The 27,519-nt window shown below is 39.6% G+C and overlaps 1 protein-coding gene across 1 annotated transcript in view; it reads left to right on the top strand.

Annotated features, from left to right (window-relative positions):
* The window catches only part of pde4ba (phosphodiesterase 4B, cAMP-specific a), a gene marked incomplete at both ends in the record, with an annotated part of 141,656 nt that overhangs the window by 52,655 nt on the left and 61,482 nt on the right, over window positions 1–27,519 (top strand). The gene's annotated exons all lie outside the window — the stretch shown is intronic.

Raw genomic sequence — 27,519 nt, 5'->3', positions numbered from 1 at the left:
GTCATTCTTATCAAAGTGTCTTGAACATTTATATCCATATTATTTGCAAATAATTATTTGTTTTCAAAAAATGTTTTTAGACCAAATTAGGTGAAATTGGATAATTTCCCACGGCACACCTGACAATCTCTCACGGCACACTAGTGTGCCACGGCACACTGGTTGAAAAACACTGGTGTAGAGTGTAGTGAAGCAAACCAGGCACGGCGAGAGCTTGATTTGTAGTGTTTAGGCTTAGTACTGTACTGTGGGTAGTGCCATTAGTATGTGGTTACTAGTGTTCAATTTTACTTGTCTTTACACACCACACGAGTCCCATGGTAAACGTTTTAGTGTTGTGGCCGTGTTTGATAGCGCTTCTTCATCTCTAAGGCTCATTTAAGCTCAGAGGCTTCGGGAACGGAGCCCTCGTTTAAATAGCTTTTATGTCAAACTGTTTCTGCTGCATTACAGTACAAATGGGTCTGAGCATTATACTGTCCACACCACTGCACCATGGGTTTTAAGGGACAAGTGCAAACATTCAGCCTTATACTGAAGCAGCTATTGTGCTAAACTAAGTACTGACATAGGTATTATCACTCAGTGTGTGTGTGTGTGTGTGTGTGTGTGTGTGTGTATGAGAGAGAAAGTTAATTTCAGCTCTTGTCATCATCAGATGAAGAGATAAAGTCACAAGTCATTTGTGTCTCTCAAGCCTCGGAGCTTTGTATATATTAGCAGGTGGAAATTGTGTAACTAGTATGTTGACTAGATCAGACCTGATGAGGATCTTTAGTTCTCCCTCATCCATGTGCTTTATAATATCTGATACATTGGAAATCACTGTTTCAATCAAAGAGAAAAAAACATACAATCTGATACATTCCAAAAGCTCTCAACATCATGTAAATGGTTCATTAAGCACGGGCTATAAAGTGATGAACACCAACACCTTGTAAAAAAAGTGAGTGAGAAATGAGGTAATCATGTGGATATGATAAGTACATTTGTAAAAAGAATGTATCAGACAGATTTTAGTATCAGTAATAACGTATGAAATCATCTCTAATCATTGAGACCCCAGAGATGACATTTGAAAAACTAAACCAAAAGTGTTTGGAGGCTGTAGAAACCTCTTAGATGTTGAGATGTACAGGAGTTGTGTACAGCAGACAGTGAGAATCTCAGTTCAGTGTTTTTTAACTGACAATTAGAACCCTAAAAAGAAACATTATTTTAATAACTCAACTCAAAGTTTGTGTACTGGCCATCAAATGGAGCTTAGAAGTCTGGCCTGCTCATCTGTGCAGCGTGCCGATGTAGTATGTCGCATTAGCATGTGCGTGCAATCTGCAACGGTGTCAATGTTGGCTTAATAGTGTCTGTGCCATCCTCACAGGTACTGTAGCGACTGTGACTGTGTTTGCTGCTTGATAATTTATCAAAGGCTGCGCTGTGAAACGAACGCAGGGCAGTCCAGAGGTGGCTCAGCTCTGCGGTCGCTCTGCAGTGCATGACTCAGCTGGACCAGTTTCTGGAAGATGATACACGGTCTTTCTGTTTCTTCTTTGATCCTCTGAATGCTTCAGATCTGTTGAGACTGTTGCTCTATTCTTGTCTGCATGCATTCTTTTGTCTTAACTACGACCTGCCAAGCCACGGTGTCTCTTGTCATGTAGGGCTAAAGACACTGGTGAAGGCTGTGTTTTGTCACAGAGTTGAGCAGATCCCATTGCAAAGTATACAGACATGAAGTCAGCAGCAAACGATACTCTAATGCCGACATTAAGCTGAGCATCCTCTCTTTCTCAGCCTCCCCTTGTTTGCAGGACTGTTTACGGGTATGCTGAAATGCAGCATGCATGTGACACCTGTGTCGTGCTGCAGTGTGAGTGTGTTTAACCATGATGAGAGCCAACAGGTCAAGGGTGACACCAGTCTTATTTAACAAGACACAACAGTGTCTCTTTCTGCATCCGTAGTTTCTAACTTTCAGTCGGACTGTTGCCGAAAAGTTGCGTGCACAACAAGCCGCCCTCCTTATTGAATAATACAGCAGGAGAAATCCTGGAAGCTGGTAAGCTGAGAGGACGGAATGGATGATTAAGTGACAGGGGAGCAATAAGAAGAGTGGATGAGAGTGCAGGAGAAATCGAGAGGTTGAGGGTGAAAGAAAAGAAAAGCTGTCTGTTCTTCTGTGAGATGATGCTGCTAAAAGGACTGACTGCTCTTTGTTATTTGAAAACCAGTATGACGTAGGTTTCCTTCCAGTCTGCTCCCATGTGGTGCTGGTGTCATATAAATTATATGGTTCTCTGTCAGTGCTTCTCAGGCTTATTGTGGAATAGAGGCCTCTGTGTGTGTGTGTGTGTGTGTGTGTGTGTGTGTGTGATAGGGTAACAGGGTACATAGTGTTTGTGTGTGTGGATAGGTTGAAATCTGATTACTAGAGTCAGGTTCCAGACAGTACTGTGTGTGTGTGTGTGTATGTGAGCCTTCATACCCTGACGGCTTTGTGGGGCCAAGCGTGTAGAAACAGGAGCCCCTGGAAGCCCCAGGAAGTACCTTATTACAAACACACATAGGTCGCTTAACATTCGAGTCACCACTGACGTCACTGGTCCATGGGTCCATGACACAGGATAACTTGGCATCTCCAGGTTTGGTGCTTGGCCAGAGCCCGCAGCTTCTAATTGTATCCTCTGGCCTCAAGTCTTGTAGGTTAATGTACGCTTCTGCTCCTCTTGTCTGCATTTAGTAAATTGTGGAAACACAATAGCCCGTTGGTGTGGACACACTTCCTGGTGCGAATGTCAAACAGCAGTTTTATGTATGAGCCTTCCCTGCCGGCATTGGGTTAGAATGGAAGTACATAGTTGTGCTTGAGCACTGAAGTGTCCTTGAAATGGACTTACCTGCTTAACTTCACCCAGTGGGCCTGTTACACAGCAGCCATTTTGTCAGACGGGTTCACAGTCGGGAAATCCCAGATGAAACTCAGCAAATTAATGATTACCGAGTTCCATTTGTCTTCCTCACTTTCAGGGTGCATGTTTGTTCACTGTCACACTGTCCAGACTCGCACAAACTGAACAGAGCCATTGTCTAGTTGATCAGCAACACATGTTAAAATGGCTGCTGTGGAAAAGAGCCCAGATACTTCTGTGCATGTCACTTTTAATAGTGTGGAAACACTAGGTGCAGTTAGTTTAGGAGGTGCACTTTGCCTTCTGCATGAATTCAGTTTGCACATGGGTCCGTGGAAGTATACCAGGGTCTTTACACAGGACATGCTGGGATTGCCCCTCTACATCTTAGTGCAGAATAATGAAAAGATTATTAAAGAGGGGGATGCATGTTAGAGCCAAGATGGAGCAAAGGAAAGAGGCAGGTGAGTCCAGTGGATAATGTGAAAATGCCCAATAATGTAATCTGAATATGACACTCAAAGTGCTGTTTGTCAATTCAAACAGACTGAACAACATGTCAAAGAAAGATTCCTGCGAGATGCAACAGCATCCAAATAAACTCAGACAAGACAAACACACAAAGAGGTTGGAAGCCATCACATAATATGCTACATTGTTCACTTCAGACACAAATATAGACACAGTTAGGAGTACTCAAATAGGAATGTTGATATAAAAATAGGTAATGGCATGGCATGACACTGTAAGTACTGAAATGAAAATGGGAGGGAAACTAGAGATAAACATCATTTAGTTCTCAAAAGTAAAGATGAAAGGCTGGAAAAGAAGAAGGGATAACAGAAAAGAGAACAGCGGAGGGCGAGTGATCAGGTCAAGACAAAAGCTGTTTCAAAACTGGAGCATGGAGGGAAAGCAGCAAGGGAAGAGAAAAAGACTGAGGGGAAAAAGGGGGGAGACAGAGATGGGAAGGAGATACAGGAAGCTATTTGAAGCGTGGCTTTGTTGAAATTGTCGGCCTTGGCAACCAGACCCCGTTTGCTCGTAACTATGTGCGTCATGCTGTCACACGCTGTTGTAGTGTATGCACACAGTTTGTGAGAACACACACAAGTCTTCGTACGCACCAGACTCGCACAGGCACAGATGGACAGACACACAAACACACACACACACACACACACACACACTCGGTCTGTAATATGTGCAGAGACCTGCGCACATGTTAGAGATGCACAAACACACAGATAGTATATGTTAGGTGAGACGAGGGCAGAGCCCCCTGGGGCCTTTGTGATAATTAAATTAAACACGGTCTTGCGAGGTGTGGTGATGTAAGTGGTGGCCTTGGTGGCATTTTGTTTTGTACTTCGGATCTGTGGCTTATGTCGTGTTTGTATGTCAAGGACATAAAGCTTCGGGTCCAGATTGTAATTATGTTTACAAGCTGTCTGCGATTTTGTTTTGCAAACAATTGAAACCCTCCATAAATACACCTCAGCATCACACAAAGGAGAAACATATTTGTTTTGTTTTTTATTGTTGTATCTATCATGTATTTATTTTATATAATATTGACTGACTCAGGTAGTAGGTGTACAAATTGTGGCTAAAAGTTGTGTGTCAATCCCCTGCCAAGCGTGAAGCCAGTGAGAGCGAGAGCAGCTCAATGCAGCCCCTGATGAGCAGCCGTGAAGTAATGGAGCCCACAGGTCAGTGCCAGGGTGGTGCCGGTGAGTCATGAGGTGCACCACTCCACAGTGGTGGACTGGTGGTGGGTGCAGGAAATGGAGCAGCGTATTTTTATCCTTTTATGCAGGTGTCTGACCTGCCAACAGTAATACAGATTCCTTTCAACGCAACTCATGTCGTGACAGTTAAGATAAGGATAATACATAATTAACCTGCATTTCCACATTATGTGAATGTACAATATAGAAAGAAATTCACAATATCAAAGTTAAAGGTGCCATATGTAATAATGTGGCCAAAACGGTTACTACATTCAAATTCATAAAAATACCTGACGTAACTGGCAACCCGTGGTTGCTCGACAGCTGAGACTCTACTGACTGCAATGATTGGTAGACGGCGGTAGGTGGCGCCACATGCCAAAACATGATTTCAAAACACAAACATGATTTGCAGTCTGCAAAATATTTTTTAATGCAAATATTTTGTCTGTACTGTTGTTGTTGGTGAGTTCAGTTTGTTATATGAACATTATTCCTGAGTCTCTGTGACATATTAGGAGGATTTTATGGCCAGTTGCTTTAGATTAATGCACCTTTAAAATAGAAAGTACATTATAGACAGTTACCAGATTATTTACTGTATGGACTTTCTATTTACAGTATAAATAAGGATTGAACATAATATCTTCTTATTTAAAGTATTTTTTTAATATATATATGTATATATATATACATATATATATGTATATATATATGTATATATATATGTATATATATATGTATATATATATGTATATATATATGTATGTATATATATATGTATGTATATGTATATATATATCTATATATGTATGTATATGTATATATATATCTATATATGTATGTATATATATATATATATATATATGTATATGTATATATATATATATATATGCATATATATATATATATATATATGTGTATATATATATATATATATATATATATATACATACATAAATATATATATATATAAATATATATATATATATATATATATATATATATATATATATATATATTTTGCAGGTGGGATGAGTAACCTGTTACATGTGGTCCACTGAGAGCAGCGCTTGTTGTAACAGTTGCAGGGAGGAACAAACTGCGTTGACGCTCCTTCAGACATTTAGGATGTTGTTGGAATTCCACTTGATTTATTCAGCAATTTCATTCACATTTGAAGATTGTTTCTCATGCTATATACTTTTTTTTTTTCCACAAATTTAGAAAACTGGTGTATCATTCATTTCTGACTCCCATAGTGCGTTAAAGATTACACACTAAGATTAGCTGTTGATAAATGTGTTTGTACAATAGTGACCCAAAGTCTGATGAACATCTATTTGAATGAATTTAGTTACGTTGTAAACAAGTTGCCACATAGAAAATGCATTCCCCACAAGCACCATGAGGTCGGTACTTATTTGTAGAGAGGCACATTTGGTCGTGTGTTAATGTCAGTTGGAATTGAATTTGCCTTCTTGCAAGCAATCATCTTTTTTTTTTTTTACATTTTAACACAAGCGACAGTTACATACTGTCAATTTCATTCCACCACCTGCACAAAAAAAACACTTGAGATGTTATTGAAAAAATCAGTGTTCTTTGGGTCATACACCAACTTCATTCTACTGTCAGACAAAAAGGACTGCACTGAAATCAATGCCAGGACAACAAATGAACAAAAAACTCAAACTAACCCCCTGTTGTATTGCTGTTCTGACTGGCTTTGTTTACCATTAACCATTCATGCCAAGCATCATTTCCTCAGCATCTAATCCCACTTCACAGCATGCTCCCTTGTTTGTCTTTACCACACAAACTACACTCCACTTACACTTTCTCATGACCGGCAGACACACACTCTCAATACGCCTCATTCAAATCATCAGACCAACTTACTGTGCCTGCTGTCGAGATTCTTTTTAAAGTTAGTGTGTGATACGACAAGGCTGACATGCCCCTGTGAAGTTATTGTCTCGGGTGTGTTATGAATCCTTTGGCTTACTCTAAGGTCAGAGCTTATTTGCGGAGTCAGGCTTACTAGTATGGTTGCCATGGAAATGTCTCACCTCAGTGATTTTGTCTCTGCTCCCTCCCCTCATGTTTGTGAAAAACAATCCCATCTGAAGGATGTTTTCAAGACAGCGCGTGTGTGTTTTGTGTGCATAATGTTTGGTTGTAGATATTCAGACTTAGTCACATTTGTGTCAGTAATACTAATGGCTGGTCTTTGTTTCAAGATAAGTCGTCGCCGCCTGGTTTTAACAGTGTCCGCGTGTGAGACTACATGTGCGCATATGAGTTAGCTGAACTTTGAATCACACTCCATCTGTGAGGGTTTTTATTTTTTTCACCAGTAAACAGGAGGTGCAGTTTTCTGCTAGGACAGGGAAAAAAAACAAGCCCACAGCATTTTGTTTATAATGTTGAGTGTCGTGTTAGTTTGTTATAAAAGATGAGACATCTAGTCATTGTTGAATTACAAGTCAGAAGTTGGCGTTGGCTAGTATTTACCTAAGAAGGGAGAGTATACAAAAACACATGCGGAATAGGGAACTTTGCTTGTAACCAGAGGGTTGCCAGTTTGAGTTCGGGTTGTCCTTTCAGACCCCACAAGGTGAGATGGCTGAGCAAGGTAGCTAACCAGCATTGCTCCCAGACATGCTCAATGGTAAATGGTTTTGTATTTATATAGCGCTTTTCCAGTCTTGATGACCACTCAAAGCTGCTTTACACTACAGTTCCCATTTACCCTTTCATACCCACTCACACGTTACGTGGGGTTAAGTGTCTTACCCAAGGACACCTTGGGGGTCACCAGTCGCCAGTCCCTCACAGGGACACACGGAGACGAACAACCATTCTAGAGTGTCCAATTTACCTAATATCCACACACACACGGAGAGAACATGCAAACTCCATGCAGAAAGGCCCTCGTTCCGACTGGGTCGCGAACCCGAGTCTTCTTGCTGCAGACCAAACCAACTGTGCGGCCCTATGTTAAAATATAGTTTTAGGTTCATTATTGTCTTGCTTTATACACATCTTATTCTACAGACTGAAGAGAACATCTTTGTTTCTCACAGATCTGCACACATTTCACACAGCAATCATTTTAATTATGTTTTTTGAATGAAAGGGAGAAGAATGATGTTAAAATGACCATTCCCTCTAATATTGCCAATCATATCGCAATAATCGTGAATTTGGCCCTAGTTTGTGGAGAGGACGGATTGAATGCAGAGAAGAAATTTCCCTACAGGGATGAATAAAAAGTACACACATACAGTAATATTCAGTCATTTCTAAATATACCACTGTCTACTTTTTTCAATCATAATCCTCTTATTGAAGCCATGTCTTTATTTGTAATTCATGAATTAATCATACATAAAAAGAACTGCTCCAGTCATTTGACTGACACTTGACCATTTGATTGTTTCACACTTTTTTTATACCGGAGAAAAATGCTTTTGTCATTACATCAATGGAATTAGTGCACTATAAATGATATTTGATCCATTAGTGAGTTTCTCCAATGGAAAGGTCGTCCTGTTCTGACGGTAGCAACCACACACACACACACACACTGACTCACTCAGTTTTTCAAAAGCCAACAATGGCCCACCATGAACCACGAGTCAAATCCCTCTGAACCCACATGTTGCCAGGCAGTTTCACGTGCTGCATTGTGAAGGTTTCTTTGAACGGACAAATGAGGCAAAAAGTGGGCATTGGTGCAAAAACAGATTCAGCTGCAGTTGTTTGTTTGCTTGATGCCCTTCGATACATGCCGTCTCAAGTGTCAAGGCACACATCAGTACTTTACGTCCACGCGGCTCTCAATAGTAAGGATTGTGTGTCTGTGTTGTTGCTGTATAGTATTGTCCTAATTGCTTTGTACCATGTGCTGCTGCTGCAGGAAAACCAAAGATAATGTGATGTTTTTTTTTACTTTTTGCAAGTGGATCCCAATGGATATGAAAAACCACAACTGTGAGAAAAACATTTTACACTGCTAAGGAGCGGATGACGTGATATTCACAGGTTTCACAGAAGGCTGTGGTGAGATACAGTAGATGCTGTAGTTGAAGGTCTATAGTGTTGAAGCTAGTTAAAAATGGATGAGACCTTCTTGTTAATTCAAAGCAACGACTAAGGAAATGTCCCACATCCGCTTGTACTGTAACCATCAGTGATGTGCAACAATGGAACTCTTGTGAATTTTGTTCTCAGTTAAAGTTGTTGTTTAACCTAAACCTTACTTGGAGTTCCTTTAACGACCAGGATGAGACCGTACAAAAGTCATGAACACATGGACGGTGACAAAAAAAGACAAAGATGAAAATCTAAATGGAGTCGTAGACTTGAAAAAAATCCCCTGTGCCATAGTTGGTACTTTATTACAGGGTTGTAGTTTATGTTCTGGCTACCTGGGAGTCCTCTCATTGACTTACATTACAGTATTTGGATTGCATGCATCTTTTCACACCTTAACCTCATGATTCCTGTTTTGTCTTTGTCATAAACATGCACCAAAACCTAGTTTGAATCTAGTTTGGATGTTTGCCCGCTCATTCCCGACTGAAAGAAGACATTCAAGTCAATTAAAGTTCATGGGGTTAAGTATTTCTTTCATTCAGAGCTCAATCAAAAATATTCTTTAATAAAAAACCTAAGCCTGAATAATTTGACCAGTGGATGTTATTCTTGTTGTCAATGTAGCACAATTGTTTATGAGCTGTTATGGTGGCCCGTGTACATATATATATACTTTGTTTACTTGGGGCTGGGGGATGAAATGTGACCTGTATGGTCCAGTAGACCTGAACTGAGACAGAGACAGAGGAACAGCATCAATGTCGGCAGAACAGCCACAGACAGAGATGTGCTTCATGGCTCTGGAACAGAAAACTGTCATGGAACAGATGTCATGTTCATCACTGTGGCTTATGAGCATTTGCACATATGGGACACTTGTTTTCATTTGATCTGATTGTTCTGTTCTCGTCTGGACGCAGGATGGTTTTTGGCAGTGCTGCTGATTTTCTGCTCTCTTCTGAACAACACACTGAGGATTGTTTTTTTAATTGGCTGAAACCCACTTTTTGTCTCATCTTGTCTGCTGAAAATGGCTGACGTGCTGTAACCTCGAAGGTGACTGTCATGAGCATGAAGAGTGATTTTCTCTGGGCCAGTCTGAGCCGGTGAAACTCAGGGTAGTTTTCTAGTGACACATGCAGAGATGGCACATTTTCTCAAACTGTCCTAAGATGGATGACACTGGGATGCAACATCTGTTTGTTGGCGACTTCTTAAACAGATTGCTGTGGTCATAACCAGTCCTAACACTTTCCTCATTGATGAATCAAAACAAGTAAGTTAGTGACTTGGGACTTGCAGAGAACAAATGGGATACATTTTTCCCAACACAGTCAAGGTCTGGAAGGTCCCGTCAACCCGTTCTGTTAGCGCCATCACTCCTGGGTTTGGTATGTGAAGAAAAGAAAAAGTTGTGACCCAGTTTTGTTACCACTGATCAGCCTCAACATGAATACAACTGTTGCAACTCCAGCTCCAATAAATTGTTTATATATTATTAAAGCGGAACTAGACCGGAAGTTCCTATTATCGCTGTTTTTTTTGGTGTGTATCTGCGTCATTACCTTGTTTATGAAGCCTGACGGTTCGAAACAAACAGTTCAGCCATTGCTGAGAACGTTGTGTTTTATTGTAATCTAGGGGCTCAACGAGATCACTGAAAATCCCTTAATAGTTACGTAAGCAGCGGTTCTCCTGAACAACCGATCGTCCTGCTCCGGGGCGGTAGTCCGGGCACATCCGGTTGCGTACATTGAACCGCAGAAGAAGAATAACGTCCGTTGTGGAGGTGTTTCACGAGCGACAGTGTCTTCTGACTCTGGGTCTGACTCCGGTTTAAAGTCATAAAAGGGACTGCGGCGGGGAGTCGTGAAGAAGCTATTTTTAAACACTGTTAAAACAATGTTTTGATAATGAGGAGCAGTGCATCCGCCGTTCCAGAGGGGGGCGCTGCGCTTCTGAGAACGGATGTGCTGGATAGTACTGGCCAATCACAAGACTCTGTCTTCTGGGGGTGAAAGTTCACTCTGAAACATCGCGGCTGAAAAACACTGTCAGAAAAGAGGATTTATATCTGCTAGTTTACAGCAACTAGGAGGTTTTTGACCATAAAAACAAGTTAATATATGTAAGTAGACCTCCATAACTAACATATATGTGCAACAGGACCACTCTATGTGACCTTTAAATGATTTCCCCCTAATTGCGTTGTGTGGCGACAAACTTAATTGCTGCCTGAATTATGTGCAGAGGTAACATTTTTCTTCTTGAATTAAGTGCTATATACATGATTTATATGCCATCCATATACGAGAGTGATGTTTGCATATGTGGATGTGTTTTACTGCAATGTAGTCGAGATTAATGTCGTGATTTAGTTTAGTCACTGTAGACTCTCTATTAAAGCAGACTACAGTCTTGTACTAACCTGATTTAAGTGCCTGAAACACACAGTCGTTTGACTGATATATTCAGTATGGACATTTCTTGTAAATTACCAGATGCATTTGTATTGGTGATGTTCCCAAATTACCCGTGCAGAGATTGTAATCAGGGCAGCATTGTGTTTTCCTTCAAAGGTATAAATTGTGTTGTATATGGATGTCATTTCTAGGAGACGGGGTTGTCTATTCAGACTATTCAACCTGTGCTGATGTCTGTGAGAGTGTGCAGTTTTGCATATGAATATAATTGCTGTTGGGACACAGCATGTCATTCTCATTAAACTCCTCTTTCCTTTTGTAGTGTCAGCTCAGTGGTTTACTCTGTGTTCGACCACAGCTGGAAATACTCTGTCTCCCATTTCCCTGTCGTCGTATTCACTTACAGCCATGTCGGCTCACGAATGTGCATATCTGTACTCAATCGCTGCAACGTCTCTGCACACTCGTGTTTACATTGTGTAATGGGGGTATTTATTAGACATTTAAGGAGTGATACTCTTAGCTGAGATGGTTTCTGCTTCTCATGTTATTTTACAAGTGTAATGTGATGTTTACAAGAGAAGCATGTCCTTTTCAGGGGTTTCAGTCATTTTATGCGAAAAAGGCTCATCCTGTAAGAGTATTATGTTTTTGATTATTTCTTGTGCAGCAAATCCCAGAAACATAATTATGTTCCGATTAATCATATCTACAACCCAAGTTCAGTTTATGTGGTGATTCAGAGCTGCAGTGGAGCCTCTCATATGTTCAGAACAAATTAAGTGTTTTCAAAACTCGTTGAGTGATGAACATTTTCCTTTTTTCCATTCTCCTTGACCTATGAACCTAAAGTGAATCAGTGTTTTTGAACCACTTTATGGATCACACTCCTACAGATCCTCTAGCCTGACCAGTACAGAGCTGTGCACCTGATAAAAACAGTAAATAAAAACTTTCACATGTAGATATTTTAACTCAATGATTCCCAGTGTCAGTCCCTTTTACACCAAACATCTTGTTCCACATGACATGTACATAAGATTATTCACATGTGGACTTATGGGTTGCAAGCATCCAAGATCATCAAGGTGTTCAGTTCACTATGATTGCACATTGTTCAAGTACTTGTAGTCAAGCTGCAGCATGTTAAACTGTGGATCCATTGGCAGCATTTGTTTTTTTGGTGGGTTTTACCGCAGTGCTTTCTGCTTAAAATTCCCACATTTTGTTTGAGTATGGCCTGCGGCTATCACAGTGTGAGTGCTGTTGACGTCAAATATGGTATGATGTTGGCACTGAATGGAGACCAACTCTGTGACTTGGGATTAGGTTAATCACAGGGGAACTGGCATTGCCCTGTTTTTCAGAGAGAATTAGATTTACGAATGGAGGGGGAGGGAGAGGGGAGAGGGGGGTGGGCGATAAAGCTATGCTGTGTCAGAACCAGCAAGACAGACACCTGCTGATTTTACATTCTCCCATAATCTGAAAATCAAATGTAGCAGCTTGTGGATAAGCGTTTGTTTTGCCGTGCTATCTTCCCATTTCAATTTCTTTTCCATTTTCTTGAATGCATGAGCATTGAGGTTGTTGGTTTTTTTTTTGTCTCAGATTATATTTTTCCCTCTCTCTTCACTCTCCAATATGAGGTTTCACTGCCTCATCTCAATAATCACAGAACTTTGAATTCTTTTACATGACTTTAAACTAATCCAGACTGTGCAAGCTGTGATTTTAATGATTCTTAAGCGACAAAGCCACTTTTATAGACATGACAAACCCTAACCTGCTGCTCGCAGTACTTAACTCATGCAACAACACTCATTTTTGCTGCTAAACTATTGACTCATCAAATTACCTCAAGATTTATTATAACCCTGAGAAGTACTCATGACAGCAGTGTAGAGGGAAACAAATGAGGGAATGAAGCATTACAAAAAAATTGTAATTTATGCCAAATAAAAATGATTTCACCTACATTTTACCACGGCGATCACCATCCATAGCAACCAACCAATCAGGCCTTGTTTACTAATCTTGTTGTATCAATTGCCTTTTATTCAAATCCAACAGATTAGTGGTTCTCAGTTTGAGTGGCAAAACAAACCGGTGTTTACATTTCAAAGAACACAGCTACTTATATGGAGAGAAAGAATATCATCACATCCCCGATACTCACAGTACATAACACCTGGAAAGCAGCAGTGTGACCACTGGCTTTTAAATTAACTGTTGCATTATGGGTCGTGTCTTGACTTGATGCTGAGTATATTCCAGTTTAATTTGAACTAGAGCTGCAACTTAATGATCATTTTTTCATAATCTATTAATCCATCGGTTACTTTTGCGATTAATCTAGTAATTGGTTGGTCCATAAAATGTCAGAAAATGTCGATCAGTGTTTGTTAAACCGGGAAATGATGTTCTCAAATGTCTTGCGTTTTTCCATAAACCAAAATGATTCCGTTTTAATGATTTATTTGCTATGTGGAGCAAAGAAACCAGAAAATATTCACATTTAAGAAGCTGAAACAATCAGAAATCTTGTTTTAAAACTGAAAAAAGCTTCAAAACGATGAATCGATGATCAAAATAGTTTACAATTAATTTTGTGATCCATTAATAATCGAGTAACTGTTTCAGCTCTAATCTGAGCAGGAGTATCTGAACAGTGGAAACAAATGTCTTTGCAGCTGAAATGAACAAGGGAGGAAAACTGTGAAACAGCCTACATTTAAATCTTTCACACAGGATGAGCTCAAAAACATAGTCTAAAAATATCCACATAATGCATTGAGGGGGAATTGTAGTGAGAGAATGAGTATAGCTTCAGAAACTAAGCCAGCTGAGCACAGGCCACTGAGAAAGTGAGCTGTCTGTCTGTTGACTTGGTTTCTGTGGGACATTGAACCCTTCCTTCAGGGTCAGAGGTCAGAGCAGTGAAGTCTGCTGTGAGGTCAGGAGACGTCAAAATCTCTCTCTCATTTTGACTCCATTGTGGACTCCCAGCATTATTTTTTTTATTGACGCACCACGTTCAGATAGAGAGCATATTTTTTATTCGCTAAGCGCAGTGAATTTGTCAAATTTGTGCTGTATTCTTTCTATTGTTATCTTTGTATTTCTTTCATATCCTTCCCTCCATTTATCTCCCACCAACGCGATGAACTCCTTTTATCCGTCTGCCCTTCTGAAGTCTGTCCTGTTATTCTCACAGTTGTTATTTTAAAGGCTTTCAGGATTACGCCTCGCGTTTGATCCTGATTTAACGTGATTGTGTGTATATTTGAGAGAGCGCTTACACGTCAAAGGCGATGTGCCCGTCGAGTTTTGTCAACCACATCTGAAATTCTATTTGCAGTCTTTGTATTGGGCTCACTGAGACACCTTCCCACCCCCCCTCTAGTTTCTTTAAATGGAATGATTCAAATCAAAAAGACATGCTACAAGACAGGAGCTGCAGTGTGCCACTGGCTATGTGACAGGCTACACTTAAGCCATCAAGAGCAAGTCAGATCGATGTATAATTACAGTTTCTGTTTCTTTGTGACACCCTGTGCAAGCTATACATTCACAGAATGTTTTAGTATTATCCTGGTGTATATGTTTCAGGAGTTTTTTTGTTTTTCAATTTTTTTTTCCCATCCCACACATAAGAGATTACTGTAATTAAGAGTTTCCAATTATGAAATGACTTAACCCCACATCCCCTTAACTTGGTATTCAAATGATATTTGTTGGTTTTAATTTGTAAGTGCTGTACCATGGTGAATGAATTAACATTTGAAGGAACAGTGTCGGTCTGTTTAATAACCACATCTGACTGCTTCACACAGGGCAGAGCTTATCTTTCATGACATGTCCTGTGAGCTTCATGTCCACTGTCAGTCACGGGACAATGCTAAACGGTTGCATGCTGCCACCTTGTGGATGTGAGCTTGAACAAACTTATCATTTTTATGTGAAAGGCAATTGTGCCCTCTGGTGTTTGCAGAGTGATCCTACAGTACCAACATTTCTTTTAGATCTTGTACAGGTGCCCTGCCCATGAGTGAATAGTTTCAGTGGGTGGCTGTGATGGTGGTGGTGGTGGTTAGGTTTCACCAACAGGTTTTTCAAAATAACAAAGGCTTCTGTTAACACGACACAGCAGTTAGAGCCAGTGCTGTTTTCATCACGTCACAAGGGTTTTGTTTTTACTGCCCTGCCAGTCTGTCTTCAAATAGTGTTTATATTACATCTGATGGACAATTGAAACACAGGAGGACCTGACCTTATAAACACAATCCTTGTTGTCATCCTCCAGTTTACAGTGTTGTTCACTGTTTACTCAGCTGCTCCTGTTGACCTCATTTTCTGTTGCATCAGCATGATGTAAATCATGAATTTGATTTACCTAAGCATTATTTAACAACAAAATGTCCCTTACCACATTACCCCTTTTCCTTAGGAATTCATGAATAATGATGATAATCTTAAAGGTGCCATATGTTAGAATGTGGCCAAAGACGGTTACTACATCCAAATTCAAAATACCGAGGTCTTTTTGGCTTCGTTTTCTGACGCAACTGGCAACCCGTGGTTGCTCAGCAGCTGAGACTCTGCTGACTGCAATGATTGGTAGACGGCGGTAGGTGGCGCCACATGCCAAAGCATGATTTCAAAACATAAACATGATTTCAAAACACAAACATGATTTGCAGTCTGCAAAATATTGTATTTAATGCAAATATTTTGTCTGTACTGTTGTTGTTGGTGAGTTCAGTTTGTTATATGAACATTATTCCTGAGTCTCTGTGACATATTAGGAGGATTTTATGGCCAGTTGCTTTAGATTTATGACACAATGCATCTTTAACTATTTTCACATTTGCACTACCGTTCTAAAGTTTGGGGTTACCCTATACAATTTGTTTGTGTTTTCCATTAAAACTCACACTTTTATTCATCAAAAGAGTTGCAAAGTGAATAGAAAATATAGTCAGGACATTAGGAATTTCTTTCATTAGACAAGATTAGAAATAATTATTTTTATTCTAAATAATAATTTTGCCCTTCAAACTTTGCTTTTGTCAAAGAACCAGCAAAAAACAGCAAAACTGTGCTAACATCATTGCACAAGGGTTTTCTAATCATCCAACAGCCTTCTAACGTCATTAGCAAACACAATGTACCATTAGAACACTCTATACACCTATGTACATATTCCATTAAAAACCAGACGTTTGCAGCTAGAATAGTCGTTTACCACAATTTAACAATGTATAGAGTGTATTTCTGATTCATTTAATGTTATATTCATTTAAAAAAAAGAGCTTCCCTTCAAAAATAAGGACATTTCTAAGTGACCCCAAACTTTCGAACGGTAGTGTACACTGATGAATATCATATTACTGTAGTTCAGGGAGGAGCTACATGTTGTTGTTCTGCAGTTCACCCTCAGGAGGTCATATAGAAGGGGAGGCCATTGCCATTGTTGTGAAGGACACGTACACGTACCACGTCTTCCACTTCTCCCATTTCTCATCTTTGTGTCTATTGTGATGCGGTGGGCTGAGCCGCAGAGTGCAAGCACAGTAGTAGTGATTCGCTTCTGTGATCCTCCTCCTCCTCCTCCTCCTCTCATGTGTCTTTCATGTGTCGGTGTAACGTGTCGTCTCACTGAATCGTGTCCAAGTCAGTGACGACAGAGCTCACTTGTATCGTCCTCACCGCGTTACATAGAAGCTCCTTCCTTCTGTCTCAAAATGACTAAAGGAAATCCTGAGGAAAAAGGGCAGAGTTACCCACACTTCCAGTATCCTCCTTTTTTACAAACATCCCCTAGTCAAATTACATTAGTTCCTGAAGACTAATAGAAATGCTGTGTTGCTTAATTGCTTCAAAGGTGTATATTATGGAAATTATAACATTAAAAGATTAAAAGAAGTTATGCATTATTGCAGTTAAATCAAATAATATCAATTACATGATTAAACAAGATGGATAAATGAGATGGTTGAATTATTATTACTTATTTATTTTAATGCACAAGTAAAGCTAAGTACATATTTGTATTAAAGCTCACATAGAGTGGTCCTATCGCACATATATGTTAGTTATGGAGGTCTACTTACATACATTAACTTGTTTTTATGGTCATAAACCCCCTAGTTGCTGTAAATGAGTCGATAGAAATCTCTCCTTACTGAAGCTCTCGTCAGCATGGATGTATAATAAATCCTGGATAGAGCACCGCCCCTTTGCTTCCGTTCATTCCTCTGAAGCTACTCACCCAGCGCATATGCCAAAAAAGTTTTTGAATTCCGCGTTTATTTCCGGGTTCCGGGCCCATAGAGCATGCGCAGTAGTGTCACTACCATAATTCCGCTCAGTTATGTGAACAAGCCGTCCACGTTATCGACTTGCTCGGCGCGTACATGAACAGCGAAAGGCATGATGGGAGTACGCTAATGACGCGCGCTATAGCGGATTTCATAAATACCAACGTGAAAACCATGGATTTGTAAATAAATGCAAAACCAACGATAGTGAAGTGAATACAGTAAGCTGAAAAGTACAATGTGCGCAACCGGTTGTGCCCGGACCAGGAGGATCCGCTGTTCAGGAGAACCGCTGTTTATGTAACCGGACTGTTTTTTTTTTTGAATCCCGCTGAGCCTGAGATTACAATAAAACACAGCAATCTCAACAGTGGCTGAACTGTTTGTTTCAAACCTTCAGGGCTTCATAAACAAGGTAATGGCGCAGAAAATAAAAAGGTTTTACCTGGAGCCAAAAAGGGTTCTCCTATGATTACAAGCCGAAGAACCTTATAGGGTTCTACTTAGCACTTTTATTTCTAAGAGTGTATTACATAGTTGATGGTAATTAGATAAAGATGAAGTGTATTGACACTGTTTGCACTTCCTCCTATATGTGCAATCATTTCTTACAAAACTGTCACCTCAGTTGTTGTGATTTAAGCGCTTGGAATGAGATCCATCACACGGATTGTGCTGCACAGAGTCATCTGGCACGCTGGCATCCTGTGATGGTGCCAGATGGCACCTTCTCCTCCCACTGACTCACACTAACACTTAAGGTAGTCCTGCATTTCCACTGAATCCACACTCGCATGTTTCTGTTTGCTGTAACAAAACTCATTTCATAAACTTTGAAGCAGCTCTATGCAATACTACTTGAATATTTTGTGTAAATAAAGTAGGTTTTTAGAAGGCAGTTTTTATTGGAAATTAAAGTTATGATCATATGTTAATCATGCACTATACTTACTTAATTTCTTAATTATTACATTGTTAGTATTTAATAGATATTGGTATACATTGTATAAGGTAAGGCATATATTTGTATAGCACTATTCTTACACAGGGAAACTCAAAGTGCTTTATGTTGAAGGGCATCGAAATACATTAAAGGAATACTTTAGATACTAGAATAGCAGAAGTATTTAAAACAAAATCTGTTTTCCCTTCTCCAAATTTGCCCTACTGTGAGTCGAATGATGCGGAAATCACAGATAAACACAATAAAAGCAAGACATTGAAATTAAAAACCAATTAAAAAGTCCAATAATTGGTTCACAATCAAATATCTATTGTCCACATCAAAAATGTAAACTTATTTTGCAGTGTCTCTGCACTGGAATATTCTGTTCTTAAATCCACTTACTGTTTTCTGTGTGCTCTTGTGTCTTGTTTTCCACAGAAACCGTAGTGATAAAAGTTCACTAAACGCTGACTCTAAATGATGAATGACTTAGTACTCCACTCCAGTGACTCCATTCCACAGCTTTCGTGTTCCTCCTTATACTCTGCTGGGCTGTGCTGAAGGGAACAGGGCGCGCGCACGCACACACACACACACACACACACACACACACACACACACACACACACACACACACACACACACACACACACACACACACACACACACACACACACACACACACACACCAATGGGAGGAAGTATAGCCTGTGACGAAGAGACAAACCTGAATAGAAAGCACAGTGAGAGAGCCACTGAGTAGAGAGAGAGAGAGAGAGAGAGAGAGAGGGAGGGAGTGAACAAGGGTTTGAGGAGTTCTTGATGTGACGCATGGACGCGTGTTGTTGTCATAGTTGTTTGTGATTTGATATCAAGTGTGTTTGGATACATGTCTGCTGCTTTTGGAGGGAGAGAGAGAAGTCTGATGGAGAATCTGCTGAGTAACTTTTAAACAGAGCGTTTAGGTAACAGTCATGTAAATGTATGACTGTGACAGCTGAGTGACTTGAATGTGTGTGTGTGTGTGTGTGTGTGTGTGTGTGTATGATGGTGCTTTTTTAATTTAATAATAGTAGTAAAACATCTTTTAAGGGGTTTTGCTTGTGTGTCTGAGTCGCATGCACTTATCACAAATGCTGCTGACTTGATATGATGTTGTGTCATTCACACGTTGGTCAGTGTGTGTGTGTGTGTGTGTGTGTGTGTGTGAAATGCTGTGCTTTCGATACTAACACTCAGGGTGTGTTCTACTCGAGGCGTTTGTTTTTGTGGTAACACATGCGACAGTGTGTGTGTGTGAGTCGGGTAGTGTGTGCATGCTTGTGTCGGGGCGATGTACCGGCATTCACCTTGTGCCAGAGGAAGGGTTCATTTCGACTTCAGTGAGGAAGTCATCAGGAGGCTCCATGCTGCCAACCACCGCCATGCTCACAGGTTTGGACCCTCGGATAACTACACACACACACACAACAATCAGAGACTGGTTGTCATTTGACATATTTCCTGACTTCACAGCTGATGAACACCTTGTTTCTCAGTCCCTGTAAACTCCTCTTGTTCTATAGTTTGCTTCCTTATTTTAATAAATGAAGCACTTCTCATGGGCCTATCATCATTATAGTAATTATTATATGCTAAATTATGGCTACATGCATTGTAGACTGGGTGACAAAATATGTTGTTTTTTGAGTGCAGCAGTTGTGTAGAGAAAGAGAGAGATCTGCTTTATTATTTTGCATGACAAAAGAGTCAAGTAGCCTTTAGTGGTCTGAAGGTATGATTCATTTGTACATTATCACAAGATTATCACGTCATTTATAGTTAACCGTTAGAACACAGAGCATTTCAGCTGCTTTTTTCCATTACTATGTTAAAACATAGTATTTACAGAGATTATAGGAATGTGTAATATAGATTGTCTTATATCCTTTTTTAAAACCACAACCTGAGCAATCTGATGTTTGTTTTTATGAACAAGAAGAAAAATGGTGTCATTTTTTGACGTCTGCACAATTATTGCTACTTTATATCACTACTGAAATTGCAATATAAAGTTAATCCTAACTTTGACTCAACAAGACGTAAGAATATGCAAAAAAAACACATTTTTTATTAAAGCCTGAATATGTGACCTATAAAAACACACCCCCGTGATGTCCATATAAGGAGTTGTGTATTATTCCCACGGCAATTTGCCACGGGTGCACCTGCGGCACAGATCAGTGCCGCTAATGGTTAAGAGACTTTGTGGCTCCAATGATAGCCAGACAAGCCGTAGGATGTGTCTTAAAAAAAAACTAAACAAAAAAAAACCGTGACATTGAACAGTCTGGAATCATCCCAGCCTTTAGCAACTCTTCATGTTGTTAATTTTGACTCTGTTGCAAAGCAGGGCTTCATGTCTGAGCATAATGCATTTGGTTTTTAACCACCAGTGACACCACGTTTCATTAGTTTCTACATCATAAATCATAGATCAGGGCCTCAAATATATACTTGTTAAGTTTCTCAATGATTTACAAGAGAAAAGAAGAAAACAGTCTTTGCCATGTTCTTGTTAATTACTGGAGAAATCTTAAATCATACTTGTATCATGTCCCTACCCACATCACAAATGAAACATCAACAAACCAATGCTTATAGCGTGACCCAATAATAATAATAACAGCTTTTTAACCCATGCATAAAACCCATCATTCAGATAATGTCAGGTCAGTAGGCTGGACCATAGCCAGCTGAACATACAGACTCCCGGAGACCCCGACCCTTAGTTGCTGTATTTTTCTTTGTAGGTTCACATGATTGACTATTTTCAGCAGCATGTATATTTAATTAAATGATCAGAATTCATCAGAAAAGTAGCTCAAAGGACAAATATGCAGAAATGTACTTGAATTTACCCAATTACTGGTGCACTTTTCTAAATATTGTACAGGACAATTACATTTTATTTATCAGTGAATCAACAATACATTATATATACAGTACTGCAATATAGTAATAGTAATATGACAGTAGATATTCTCTTATGTGATGATTTTTGATGGTACTTTATTGTCTTTCCGACGGGAATTTGGAACTCAAGGCCTGGAGAAACACAACAAATAAATAGAATAAAGAGAATAAATAGACACAAAAGAAACATGTAGTACATACACGCACATTTACTCCGAGAAAAAGAAGTTGAGTTTGAGAAGCCGCTGCGCTGCTGTGCGCCACCATAATCTACTGGGAGTGATGTCACCCCCCCGAGTTCAGAAGTCAGAATTGACAAATACTGTACATATAGACTGCTCACACTGTCAGTGTGTTGCAATGTTGCTTGAAATACAGTCCAGGATACAGTCGCCGTAATGATGATGTGTGCTAGAATTTGAATCAAGTAAACTATGAAGTGACAATGTGAGTGGATATAGTGTCACTACTTATTAAGTCCTGGTACATCGACCTGAAAAAGAGGACACGCGCACACACACACACACACACACCTGTTTGTTCACATGTCGTGTTGTGGCTGTTGGTTATGGATGTAAGAGCATCGACTGTCCTCAATCCTGCACGATTGTTAACAAGTTGAACCACTTGGGTTACTATAACACACAAAAGTGTGTGTGTGTGTGTGTGTGTGTGTGTGTGTGTGTGTGTGTGTGTGTGTGTGTGTGTGTGTACTTGCTTATTTTTTACCTCTGGATCTGGTTAGGTTCAGGTCTAAGATTTGAATTGTGGTTAGGTTAAGATTGGAGATTATCTGGTTTTGGTTAAGGTTAAGGGTAACACTTTGTTTAGGCAGTCAATGCAGAGTTTATACATAAGAACAGCAGCCCAACAGCATTAAATCATCAAAGTTACTTTTGAGAATTAGGTGTGATACTTACTGTCATGTATTAGTTGTTTTCTCATCGTGCCTTATGCTGAGTTTTTATTTCTGTAATTATAAAATATCCCGTGGGACGCAGACTTAGTTGTAATCATGGAAGCCTGGAGACGTTGAAAGGTCAAGAGTCGCCAGGCGTTCACCTCTGGCTGAGGTTGGGTCCAGCCTCTGTGACTGAGGCTTTCCTGTGGAAAGTACTGGACTCTGGTGAAGAAAGCAGATGTAAACACACAGATGGAGCACTGTACTGTGCGGCATGTCTGAATCATTAGACAGGTGGATGAGACTAACGAGAGTGCTGGGGGGTTAATTACTCCATGACCTCTTCCTTAACCCTGGTGTGTGCGTGGTTTTGTACATGTACATACTGGTGTGCTGCTCCATTGATGGTTTCTGGGTTGTGAATGAAACAATACACTTTGTGTGTCCCATGCAAAAAGTTTTGTTTTGTTGGATCAGATAATCTAGAGATTTGCTTAACCAAATATAGTGACCTGGATTCCTATGGCATAATAATAACAAAGCTAATTCCGTTTATTTTTCCAGTCTTTTCTGTCACATCGAATGCAGACGAGTGTAATTTTCAAGACTGTAAACTTCATTAAATGGGACAGTGGTATTTATACATATCCATGTTATTTTGTACACTAGTTGAGACTTCAGTAAATCCCACGTGACTTGCAGCTTCTTCACGCTCCTGTCAGACTATTATGTGGAGCCTTTCATCTTAGAAAAGAGCAGCAATTCGTGCAATACGGCTTGAATCGGTAATTGAACCTAAACCACCTCCGAATGCTACCCACATCTGCTTCAGTCCAACAAAAAGTATGACAAAAATGAAGCAAACTAACACTGGGCTGCTGTTTCATCCTCGTCTTATGTTTTGTTAAATGTTAAAAAGTCCGTCAGCGTTTTCAAAACCAGGTTTCTCTTCAATTTGCTGACCCGTTTTTTCTTTCCAGGACTTTGAAAAAACAGCGTTGTGTTTTTGCATGCCCATGGGTGGGGTGCGTCACAGCGTCTGTGGCTCACTGGTCATTTATTTGCAGTACAATTTACCTATAATGTAACATGGTGTTATGGAGATGGAAACACATAGAACTGTGGCAACGACTCCTTTCGTCTGTTTTGATTATGTGGTTGCGGCTTTTGATTGGTGGGTGTTTTGCCAGCGCTGAGATTCAAACCGCAGCGGCCGCCGTCACTGTGTGTTTGATGATGATAATGGTGATTATGTCAGTTGAGATAATGACTTTAAGATATAGATAAGAATGATAAGAATGCTGGTGGTGTGAGGGTCGCTCAAGGCAATGATGATGACGATGATGATGATGATGATGATGGTTAGGGTTGGGATTATAGTGCCAAGCATGACAAACATGTGAGAACAAGCATTCAAACTTATGAAAGTGTAAAGTGTACAATGTAGTTATAAGATAACTGGTAATATATAACATTGTTACAACTAATACAGATGTATCAACACTTAAGAGGCGTTTTACTCTTGTGACTTGTCGAGGATTAGCTGGATTAAACGGATTTGTTGTGTTATTCCAGTGACTTCCAGTGTCAGGACATGAATGGGTGAAGAGAAAAAAAAGTATAAAACCATGATCTAATGTTTGTAGTTATTGTGTTCACTTCATCATTTAGATATGAGCAGCTGAAAAGAGATAACATCTCATAGATGAGAATAATTTGGGTGAAATATGTAATAGAAAAGAATATAGAATAGTATCGATGTACTTTATTAATCCCAAACTGGGAAATTAGCAGTGTAGCAGCAGCCAGGCACACAATACACATTATATAAAATAAAAATAGTATGCAATGAAATTGTTTGTACACAATGTAAAGAGGAGGAGTGTAATAAATAATACATGTAGTAAGTAAACTGTACATCTCTGAACTTTCTAAGTGCTTAAAAAACACATTTAGGATGACCCTAACTATAATAACAAATAAAAAATAAAGGTTGAACTGCAGCCTTTGTGATTTGATTTCAATAGGTTATAAACCCTTAGTGTAATCCTCAATAATACCTGTCACATAAAATCCTAATCTGAGACCCAACAGTTAACTACAACTGTCAGATTATGGTGCAGTTAAAAAGTAATTTTACAAAAAAGTAAAAGGGGGATTTAAAAGAAAACATGAAATGGAAATATAATCGAAGTACTTCAAAACTGTGTCAGTTTGAGTGAATCTACAAAACTTTCCACTTCTTGTTATCTGTCGGGCTCACCTACAAATTCTATACTAAACAGAAAGTTATAGCTTTAATTCGCATTCACACACACGCACGCACACACACACACACACACACACACACACACACACACACACACACACACACACACACACACACACACACACACACACACACACACACACACACACACACACACACACACACACAGGCTGACTGTACAGACCAGTGAATGTAATGGAAAACACTGCAATTTAAAGTTTCCTAGTCTGGCGTCTTTCAGATAAAATATCTGTAGTTTCAGTTCAAATATGTGGTAATAATCATTCATAAGCGAGCTGTCTGTAGCTGTTGTCCCTTCCTCATAACCATTGTCATCACCTTCGGCCAGTTCTGCTTTGTGTTTCCTCCTGTGTCATAGTGACTACACTGTAAATTATGGTAAATGAGAGCATATTATTGCTAAATGACTCGTGGACATTAAAAACGAGTGTATACTTGTGTACTTGGATTCTGTGACATTTTTATCCTGCTCGCTCAAGGCCAGATGACAAACTGAGGTTCATGTTGTCATCAGTGTGCTTTGCAGGGACAGACTAGATGACAAACCTTTGTATAAAACTTTTTGGGATGATACAGTTTGTTATATCTTCACAATGCATCATCTGAATTGGAGCTCTGTTAAACTGGGTTCAGTGTCATCAGAAGATTTGTTTTTACAGGGATGATGTTTCAGTGTTTCCCCCCTTTTGCCTTCCTACACGTTCACATGTTTCACACTAAACTCTGGCACTTCACCATTTTCCTGCTGCAGATTTATGTAGGGAAAACGTGCTGCTTTCTCTGGAGCGTCTTATCCAGCTTCTATTTTTGCCTGACCTGATGGGACCACTCTGTCAGTTCATCAGTCCTTCTGGGGGCATTTCAGGACTCTGGCACATTTTCAGTGAGCTGGTTTGACAGAATCTCTCGCTCCCTCTTTAGTCCCAAAACATTTTTCAAAAACATTTTTCTCCAACATTATGTGCACATGATGTCAAAGATGTGTTGTTTTTTTAAATCTATATGATTGCCCATGATGTGGAATTTTGCTCTTTTAATAACAACTTCAATTCCAGTGTGCGTCTAAGAAATAGTGTTTAAACTTTGTGCAACACTTGGGACAAACACTAGGTGTTACCAGGGCACTTTTGTTTGCACAACCTGACAGACAAATGGTCACTGGTTTCCCCCTCACCATAACACACAGGACGGAAGAGATTCATTCAGAGTATAACAATATCTTCTCTCCCTGTCTGTGACGCTCCACACTGCTTTCTGCACCTATTTCTTTTGAAACTTCAGGGAGAAGTGAATGATGTTTTTAAAAACACTGACAACAAAGTGATTGAAGATTGAAACATTTACTTTTAATCAACTTTAACTCCTCAGACTTCGTCTGTACCAAAATAGTCTCTCAGAGATGAAGCTATTTCATGGGCATAGGAAAAAAAAATCAACACTAGAATAAAACATGTCAGCTTAACTCTCTACCCTTAAATGAGACAGACCACTTAAATCTCCAGATTAGGTTTGGGTGATATATGTATGACATCTCCTGTCAAATATTTGAATTATTGTGACTTGATTTAGATCTTAAAGCTGTGCTATGTGAGTTCTGCTCTAAACACATACTGCAAGTGCACACATACCAGACACGTCGTATAAGTGAGTGACACGAACTATAAAACAGAGCCGTTGGCCTTAGACTCATGTTTCGACTGGAGACTTCACTTAATTGATTTTAAAATATTTCATGTCAGTTCTTATGTTTACGTTTATGCAGATGAATTCAAAATGAATGGTGCAACACACTTTTCATATTGTTAATATAGTATTTATGTAAAAATATCAACAGCGATTTCAACATCCACTCGTAAGACAAATGAAAACGACTGAAACCATAAAGTAGAGGCAGCCTCTGAAGATGCATCTGTTCTGTTTCATATCAAATTCAATTTCAGCATCAGTAAATCCACCTAAAAAAAGTGTCACTGTCACTGTGTGTGGACATGTTTTCCCCGTCACTGAGCTCAGCAGCAGACAGGATACCCACTTGTCCAGTCTTACCAGTAAATGAGAGCCAGTCTTCACAGCTGCTTACTGCCAACCTGAAACAACACCATTGTCTTAGAACTTTAGGAAGCTGAGCAATTTCCACGGAAAAACAAGGATTCAATATTTGTCACTCACCTTTAGTTCCAGGTTATCTGTGTGGTCTTTCCTCTGTGTTGCTTTTATTATATATATATTCTTACTATCTTCCTATTTGGTTTTATGCATTTTTTTGGAATTGCTAGCTGTGATTTCACTTGGATCATCGTTTACCTGTGGATTTATAGAAATGGTCATCCCAAGTGTATTTTCAAACAATAAAATACAATATTTTTGAATGATTAAATCATTAATTACATTTTATTTGCTTTGTGAAAAGTGTTTTTTTTTATTCAATTTTTTTTAATATTGACACAAATCTAAATCCATACAAAGACACCTGCTGTGGAAACAAAACTGAACCAAATTACAAAGAAAAAAAACAAAAAAAAAACACTGTTAAAGGGGAAATAAGTAGTTTATAGTGCCATCTAGAGGAGAGGCTGAAATTTACAACAAAGACCTGCTGCTCTGCTCACCCCCTCCCTTCCCTGAGCGCTACGGTATCCGCAGCTGGTCAAATGTCGTCCTTGTCGTCTTTCTCCGTGTCAGCAGATGAGGTTCGTGATGTGAGGGAGAGGGCGAGCTACCGCGGCCGTAGCAGACGAAGCGGAGAGAGAGGAGGCGGGACTTCCGCTACAAGTAAAGAGACGCTTGTTTTGTTCTCTCGCGTTTGTCCTTACCAGGCTCCGGTAGAAACATAAAGTCTCGCTGCTAACAGTGGCTATGCAACCGCGGTCCGCGGTCATGTTATTTAACATGACTTTTTGAAACACTACGAAATTGAAACAAAAACTATTATACA

This window comes from Microchirus variegatus, assembly GCF_963457635.1.
Source record: "Microchirus variegatus genome assembly, chromosome: 4".
In the NCBI taxonomy this organism is placed as follows: domain Eukaryota; kingdom Metazoa; phylum Chordata; class Actinopteri; order Pleuronectiformes; family Soleidae; genus Microchirus; species Microchirus variegatus.
This window is presented reverse-complemented; position numbering and strand designations above follow the sequence as displayed.